The sequence below is a fragment of the Lycium ferocissimum genome, chromosome 5 (assembly GCF_029784015.1).
Source record: "Lycium ferocissimum isolate CSIRO_LF1 chromosome 5, AGI_CSIRO_Lferr_CH_V1, whole genome shotgun sequence".
Lineage (NCBI taxonomy): Eukaryota > Viridiplantae > Streptophyta > Magnoliopsida > Solanales > Solanaceae > Lycium > Lycium ferocissimum.
Window position 1 is genome coordinate 60,020,905 of NC_081346.1, and position 9,727 is coordinate 60,030,631.

Sequence of the window (9,727 nt, forward strand, 5' to 3'; positions counted from 1 at the left end):
CCCACATAAATCCCCTAGTGAGCGAACCATCTACTTAAGCAACCATCCAAATGATTACCAATTACTTAACCACTTTTAGATAAATCAAGGATATAACAAAATTAATAATCACCCAAAACATCTAGTCATGCCATAAATAAATAGCGAATGCGGAAGTCTAACTATTACAACCCTAAAATTCGAAAGTCATCGTACAAGGACTCTAAAACATAAATTGTCTAAGGAAATAACAACCGTCTGAAATAACATGAGTAATGTCTGGAATAGAAATCGACATCAATAAGAGAGGATCTTTAGGCGGCCTGGTATGGATAAGAGCTCACCCTCAAATCTATCAAAAACTGGCCTTACGTTAAATATAAGGTCTGGTAGATATCGCTGGATCACAATTTGCACTCAAAAGTATGCATCAAGGTAGTATCAGTACAAACACTATGTTCGGTAGATATATAAAAATAGACTAAGATTAGTATTATGCATAAAATCATAAAATCAATAGAATAGACAGATAGGCACAACAACACATAACCATATGAAACTATCAACAAGAATCATCCAACACTGAAATAAGATAAGCCCTCACAAATAGCAATCAATAAGAGTAACTTAACCCTGTCATTACCAACACAACCATAACTCACGAATTATCTCAACTCTGTCACATATCCATACACACATGCTAAATGGTATTGTTTGCCTAAATAGCCATGACCTGCAGGGGACCCATGGTGTCCATGTACCACTCGCTTCAGAACTAACCTCAGATCACGAGCCCATAACTTGGCCACATCCTCACCCCCTGTTAAATGTGCCTTTTCATATTTATAGGTTCTTTCTCATCTCAATGTATTTCCGTTCTAACAATTAATAAGGAATGTGAACAGTCAATATATCAATATTAAGGAAAATAAGTCATCATGTCACAAGTCATATCAAGACTTAAGAATTGATTCATCAATAACATGAACAAGAGATTACTCCAAGTCAACAAGAAGAGTATTCATTAACTTCTTCTCTATCATATCATAATAGTTCATCCTATAATTAATCAATTAATATCAAACTTAGGAATTTACAACCACAGCTTATGTCTGAAGCCCTAATCATGCTTCTCATATCAATTTCATAACATATACAATCAACTAATCAAAGTCTAACTCAAGTAGACCGTAACCTACCTCAACGTAGAACTGGAACAATGCAAGCTATTCCACGTGAGCCTTTCCTTTCTGCAATGCCTCGGAATGTTCAAAGTCTAGAAATATAGCTCTACATGAGTATTCGAATCATCTACTCAAACAATACAACAATTTGAAAAGGGAAACACACTTATTTCTACTCTTTCCAATTGGTTGAACTACCACTTATGGTGAACTCGTCCTTACCTCTCTCCCAATGATCATACTATTCTAATTCATGGGTTTCTAATGAATTTAACCATTTTACAAGCAGTTTTTATGCCAAAGTTACCACCTTTATGAAACCCTAAGTCTCAATACATCATTATCATCCATTAGAACTTGAATTCCCACTCTAGGAAATGATAATCTATAACCTTAGATGAATAAACAACAATAAAATCACTAACCCATTCATTATTCAAGGGTTTCTTAAGTTTTAGGGCTTTAGTCCTTTCATTCACCATTAGAGAACCTTAAACTAATCATGGAACGGAAGATGATGATGGAATGCACAAAGTAAAAAGTTGAGACTTACCTTTAAAGAGTATTTTAGCCCTAGCATTAGAAAATCGCCACAAGTGTTCTTGGGAACTGTTTTGGAGTTATGTGGGGAATGAGTTCGGAATAAAGAAATAAAACACTGATACTGCCTCCCGTTGACCACTGCAGCGGTCGACTTCTCGCTGCAGCGATCCCACTATTGAGGGAAATTTTCTGCTATGGCGGACCTCATTAACTCCCTCCGTTTCGCAGCAGCGACCCTCTACCCGCTACGGCGGACACGCTGCAGCGGTCGATGGGAGGCAGAAATAGTGTTTTATGTTCCATATTTTGAACCCACTCCCCACATAACACGAAAAATAGTTCCCAAGAATATTAAAGCGATTTTTCTGAGGCTAGGGCACCACTCTTCATCGAGGTAAGTCTCCGCCTTTAACTTCGTTCAATCCACAATCGTCTCAAGTCCTTACATCATTTAAGGTTCTTTAGTAGTGAATTCAAAGGCTAGAACCCTAGATCTTATGAAACCCTTGAACAATGTATGGGTATTGATTTTATTATTGTTTAATCATCTAGGAGTATAGATTATCACTTCCTAGGATAAGAATTTGATTACTAATGGTGGGAATTGTTGATTGAGACTTAGGGTTCCAATAAAAATGGAAGCTTTAGCCTAAAAACTGATTGAAAGGGGTTGAATTAATTTCAGAACCCATGATTTGTTATAGCATGATTATGGGGATTGATTTTAGGACGAATTCATACCTAATGATAGTTCACCCATTTAAAAGGGATAGAAGTAGTGGGGTTTCCTTCCCCAAATTGTTATTCTGTTGAGTAGATAATCCAATACTCATTTAGCGTTATGATTTCTAGACTTTGAATGTTCCGAAGTTTTGCAAAAGGGAAAAGCGTTGCAGAATAATTGGATTATTCCAGTTCGGCTTTGAAGTAGGTTACAGTTTACTTGAGTTAGACTTTGATTAGTTGATTGCGTATGTAATGAAGTTGATAGGAGAAAGTATGATTGGTTGTATGAATTCTGATTATGTGGGCTTGTGCTGTTCCTTCATATACCTAAACTTGAGATAGAATGGTAGTGTTTTGAAAAGGAAGGAGTCAATATATACTCTTCTTGTTGATTGAGGTGGTTGCATAATCATGCTGTGTTGAGTGAATTTATCTAAGTCGTGTTACGACTTGTGGCATGGTGCCTTATATTCATTGACATTGATATTGATATTATTGACTGATCATGTTCCATATTGACTGTTGGACTGAAAATACGTTGAGATTTATATTGTGACCAGATACAGAGATAAAAATATATAAAGGCACATTATACAAGGGGTGAGGATGTGGCCTAGTTATGGGCTCGTGATTCGAGGTTAATTCCGGAGCGAGTGGTACATGGACACCATGGGTTCCCTGCAGGTCATGGCTATTTGGGAAAAATAATATCATTTAGCATGTGTGTACACAGTTGAGATACTTTCATTATTTTATTGCAATACATTGGACTCATGTTATTTCTATTGTTGGCTGATGACAGAACTTATATCAACTTGGTGATTGATTGATAGCTGGACTTATCTTATTCCCGTGTTGGCTGATTTTCGTTGATGACATTATTTGGTTATGTGTTGTTGTTCCTATCTGCCTATCTTATTGATTTTATGAAGTATGCATGATACTAATCTTAGTCGGCCTATGATATCTATCGGTACATGGTGTTTGTACTGATACTACCTTGTTGCACTTTTTATTTGAGTGCAGATTGTGTTCTAGAGACATCTTCCAGACCTCTTCTCTAGTGTGAGGCCAGTTCCCGAGCAGATCCAAAGGTGAGCTCCTATTCATGCCATGCGCCTTAAGATCTTTCCTTATTTGGATGTCTAATTTCATTCCAGACATTTATGATTATTTTAGACAGTTATTTCATTCATTAGACAGCTTTATGTTTTAGAGTTCTTGTACGATGACTTTTGGATTTTGGGTTGTAATAGTTAGGATTTTTCAATTTATTTATTTATGGCATGATTAGACATATTATGATTTAGTTCTGGCTATTGATTTGTGACCGTTTAAATGATTAAGTAATTGGGTAAAAGGGATGGTTCGGCCCCTAGGGAAAAATAGTGTGGGTGCCACTCACGGCTAATTAGGTCGTGACAAAGTTGGTATCAGGGCCTTAGGTTTATCGATCTCGTTGTACAAGGACATGTATAGTAGAGTCTTACGGATCTATATGGAGACGTCTGTACTTATATTCGAGAGGCTATGGGATATTTGGAAAATTCAATTCTTTCTTTCTTTCGTGCTACTTGATTCCAATTGGTATCTGGAAGATTCAAATTGGTATCTGACCTTTCTTTCTATTCCCTCACAGATGGTGATGACTCGTGTGGCAGCAGCAGAAAATGAGGTACCCGCGTCCGTGGGTGGGGCCGCAGCTCACAGTGGAGGGCAGGCCGTTGGGGTCGCTGTTCATGGTGGAGGCCACGGCCCCTGCAGAGGCAGGGGAGCAGCAGCACCAGCCAGAGGCGGGGCTCCTGCAACTAGTCAGGCTCGCGCTGAGTCCTCTGAGCCTCAGGTAGTTCCAGATGAGGCAACAGAGTTTGCAGCAGCACCAGCTCAGCCAGATATTATAGCTCCTCTAGTGTTGTCAGATTTTATGGTTTGAGTAAGACGTTATGGTTCGAGTGCTGAAGCTTGTTACACCTCAAAAATTTTCGCATCGTTTACCTTGTGAGTAAACTAACGCCAGCTCGAAGAGGTCATGGAACCCTTATAAGGTTAAGGAATACTCTTAACAAGTGTTAAACAAGTGTCTAAAGGTTCCGAGATCAAACAAATCGAAGAAGAAATAAGTTTGTCAAAAATTTAGAAAAATTTGGCAGAGTTTTGGACAGAAATTTTGGGTCAAATTTAAAGGGGTATATCTCCTAGAATACAAGGAGTTACGGAATCCATAACTATGTAAATTGAAGTTCATTGAGTCTAATTTCCAATGCAATAAACCGTTCATCGATCTGACGTCGGGGTAGAAAGTTATGGGCGTTTGAAAATGGGCTGACAGAGGCTCTTCGCGAATGCGAGCCAAAGGCCTCGCGAACGCGAAGTCCAATTTTGGAGTCAGTGGAACCGACTTTCAAGGGGTATAAATACCTCATAAAGCCCACATTTTCATCATTCTTGCACCTAAAAAGCTCTAGAAACCTCTGAACACATCCCCCTAAACACTTATAGCCTATTAGATCAAGAATTCAACAAGATTACGCTAAACTAGTCCCTGGAAAGTGAATGTTCTTACTTCTACATGATGTTTTGGTGAGTTTGGTTTTGAAACAAGTTGTGTGAGTTGAAGTTCTTCAAGTATAAGGTATGTTCTTCATCTTGACTTTGATATTAAGTTGTTTTTGGAGGATTTTAATGGTTTAAAGTAAAGGAAAACGTGGCATAAAGGTCGTAGTTTGATATGTTGAAGTTGTCGGCCTATGGACTGATTTTCGAAGGAAGTTTCGGATGGATTTGTATATGCTTGTCATGTAATATCTTGATTATGTTGTTGTTAATGTGTTATTCATGTTTGGGAGTTTTTTTGGAAATTGGAGGAAGTAGATGATGTAGGGGAAATCTTTGACTCGATTTTTGTTAGCTTACCAATTAAAGTAGTTTGATCTTATAAGCGTTTCAACGACTTAACCTTGGTGTGAATCATCTTGAATGTCGATTTGCAAGGTCGGTAGGATAAGCGTTAAATAGTTAGGAAGATGACAAGGTATGTTAAGGCTATCCCTTTCTTTCTTAAGGCATGATCTTGTTGTTATGAACGTTTACAAATGATGTCCATAATGATTCCTCTCACAGAAATGCTAGAATCTTACATTCTTGATGTTCTTATGATATTATTGATATTGGTCTCACCTTATGATTATTGTTCCTTCAAGGTGAGACATGCCAATGATGTTAGCTCCATAATGGAAATCGGAGGTTTACCGACTTACGTCACTCCGATGAATTTGGAAATGTGTTCTTAAGGAATGTTTTGTAGGACATAAATAGTGAACTAGTAGAAGATCCCTAATGAGGTATTTAATGCTAGAAGAGAGGTTGATGATGTATCTCAGGATTTGTTTAGTTAATCGGGAAGAAGTCCTAATGGCTCAGAAATATGCTTATAAGTCTTATGATCATGTAGGCATTAATAGATAAGTGATGACCATGAGAAGAGCTTAGAAGCTAATAGGTAAAGAATGAGTACTAGAAGTATATAAAGGGTACCTATAGGGGATATTTGGATCGGGTTGCACGTTCATGCAAAGACATGCATTCATATTTACCACGTTCCGTAGCACAGCCATATTTACCACCGTTGGGCAGTTATTACCACTGAGCTACGGCCAGTTGGGCAGATATGTATTTACCACCATGCTATGTCTGGTTGGGCAGTTATTGCCACCGAGCTACGGCCGATTGGGCAGATATGTATTTATCATCATGCTACGGCTGGTTGAGCAGTTATTACCACCGTGCTATGGCCGGTCGGGCAGTTACCACTGATCAATTGGGCAGTTAGCACCAGGATGATAAGTGGGTCAGGACCATAGTATTTTACATAGATGTAGTTAAATATATGAGATATAGAGAGATATGCATATTAGATTTTTGTTGGTAAGTCAGAAGTTCTAGGTTGATTCTTATCCTTCTTTTTTGCAGTATATGTTTATTATGTTACATTTCCCGCCTTACATACTTGGTACATTATTCGTACTGACATCCTTTTGTTTGGGGATACTGCATTCATGCCCGCAGGTATAGACTGACGAGACGAGGACCCTCCACAGTAGGCCGCCTCCAGGTACCAGTTTTGATTGGTGAGCTCCACTTCTTCCGGGAGTATTGTCGAGTCTGGGTTTGTATATGTATTTGTGTGTTATGGGTATGTCGGGGGCCCTATCCTGGCTTATGTACTTTGGTCGTGTTCGTAGAGGCTTTGCAGACAGTTTCTTATATACAGCTTTGTCATGCCTTGTCAGTTGCTATGTTGGCATCGTAGACCCATTGTACATATATTTATGCATGATATTATATTCATAGTTGGCCTCTTGGCCTTATTTTTCCATTCGAGACATAGATGATGCGAGTGACCATTTGGTTCACTCGGTCCCGATGGAGGCCGTCGGGGCCAATCACGCCTCGCAAGATTGGGGTGTAATGACAAACCCGCACCAACGGGTTGTGAGAGCGTGTGTGTTACCAGCCGTTCCAGGTGCTCACAGTGCTAGAGTAGGTGATCCTGCTCTGGGTGGAGTTCGTGCTTTGGGGTTACAGCATGCTGCAGCTGTGGCTCCTCGTTTAGGTGAGGCCCCAAGACTGAAGGTATTTTCTAGGCCAGTGGGAGGTCCGGTGCTGACCGGGGATGAGCATGATTTGTTTTGGAGGTTTACTAAGATGAAGCCTCCAGAGTTCTTTGGCACTGAGGTTGAGGATGCTTATGAGTTCATCATGGACTGTCATGAGAGGCTCCATAAGATGGGGACAGTGGGGAAGTATGGTGTTGAGTTTGTGACCTTCCAGCTCTTGGGTGATGCCAAGTTATGGTGGAGAGCTTTTGTGGAGTGCAGGCTGATACGCCCAAATTACACCGTTAGAAATAGGAGTAAGCGGTTGTTGTCAAATATAAAACCCAATAAGGTTGAGGTCGAATTCCACAGAGAATACAATTCAGAAATAAACTCGTCAAGTGTAACGCTTGACTAATAGTCTATATTTCTAGAGACGGGAATGTACAAAAAGTTTGGTTTTAATATTTGTCATGATCATTGGTAAGAGAATGCTTGATTTCTAATTAACAATTACTAAATGCACTAAGGTTGTGATCCCAATGGAAAATAATGCAACTGGGTATTAATCCAACTCCTTTATATGTGTAGCTGCAATCGAATATGGGATACAGAAGCTTATCAAAAGTTTCTCAATCAAATTAATAAAGATCATTACTGGCCTTAGAATGTGGAGAATATGAACACCCATTTTATCTCAAGTAACTTTCCTATCTCTAGTTCAAGTTATTAGATGAGGTTTATAAGCCTTAAATCCTTTCTATTTACTCTTTTCCTAACTTCTTCTTTCTTTCTCAAGCAAAGGAAAAGTGAATAGGCACAAATAATGTTGTACACCATTAAATGGCATTAAAGAATGAAGAGTAAATAGAAAAACATCATCACACACAAATGGAAGTTGAATGCAAAAACCCAATCACATAATTAACACATTTGGTCCCACAACCTTAGCTAAATGATTTAGCTACTCATACTCATTAAATAAAAAGTAGTAGCAAAGAGAATATTCTTGGAGCTTACAATAATATTAATGGAGAAGATGACAAAAAGATGGAGAATCTTCTTAAAAGCTTCCATAATAAATGATATTCAAAGCTTTCTCTATGCTAAAAGACAACTGAAAAGTGAAAAGTGGAGAATATTCAATAATGTGCACAGAGCACTAGGTACAAGTATTTATAGAGGGAGGACAAAAAGTCAAATTTCGGACAAATATACGACTTGCGATCCAAGTTTGCGGTCGCAACTTGAGTTTGCGACCGCAGAACGCTCAGCAATTCTTCTCAGTCCTTCTGAAGATGCGGCCGCAACTTGAGTTTGTGGTGCTGCATCTGTTTCACAACTTTAGGCAAGTAGCTTGGCTCACTGGGTGTTCAAATCTCCAACATGCGACCGCAACTCCAAAGTTGTGGTGCAACATTTTCGTCGCAAGTTGATGATCTTTTCTCAGCTTACTGTCATTTCTCTAGGCAAAAGATGCGGTCGCAAGTCCACTTTGCGGTGCCGCATATTCACCGCAACTTTGTGCTCTTTTTCTCTTTTTATTCCATTTTGTCCCTCTTTTGTCCTTGACTCACAAAACACAAAACACATGAAAACACACGAAAACACGAACAAACACTTGATAAACCTACTCAAAAAGTATAAGTAGTCGATGTAAAAATCCCTAAAATCCAAGACTTATCAACACCCTCCAACTTAACCTTTTGCTTGTCCTTAAGCAAACAACTCGATACTCACGACTCACCACTTGCCAGCTGGCCTACATGGGATGCACATGACTATCGGTTGGTATCAATAATTAGAAAACACACATAATCCTTCTACTATATCCGCCCCTTCCTATTTGTTTTCAAAAATGCATTGACAATGACCTTATGACACTTTAAAGCTTTACATGGTTTCTCGATGACACTTTAAAGCTTTACATGGTTTCTCGAGATTACTCAATTCGTATTCACATTCTATTGACTTGCTTGCATGGTCTCATTGCTCATCTATTATTACAATACATGCGCCCTCACAAGAAAGAAAGTCCCTTTCACACAAATATCAATCAATATAGAGGGACAAAAGGAGAACACTCGCACTCAAAAAGAATCTCACGTGTCACAAGTATCAAACCATATGCTTGCCCTTACTTTTTTTCCATACTAATTCCAAAAACAATCGATTGTAGATCACAAAGGTATTTTCGGGTTGTAATGATGGCTTTAGGTTGGGTAGGATACGAATTTGGGTAAAAAAGTGACTATCCCTTCCTTGAGCACTACATTTGACTTGGTTGAGGCCTTTTCTTTGATTTACCACGATTTTATTTTCTTTCCACCTTTTCTCTCCTTAGTCACATCTTTCTATTGCCTTCTTATTAACCGCCCCTTTTGCACTTATTAGAATCCTTTCTAGCAAACACAACAATAAACAAAACTTTTTTTTTCTTTTATTTTCTTTCGTGCAAGGGCAACCTCTTCATTTCTAACAACCGCCATTCCACTTTCTATTTTTCGTCAACCTTACTCTTATGGCCTCTCACCCCTAATTTAGGCTAACAGCCTATGTTGAGATTTTAGAGTTCAAGGAAGGATGGGTTCAAAAGAGATACATGAAGTGGTACGGCTTATAATGTGGCAACAAGAAAAAGGCTAAAAGCTCAAAAGGGTTGATTAGTGATACATATATGTACAAGGCGTTTCATATGGA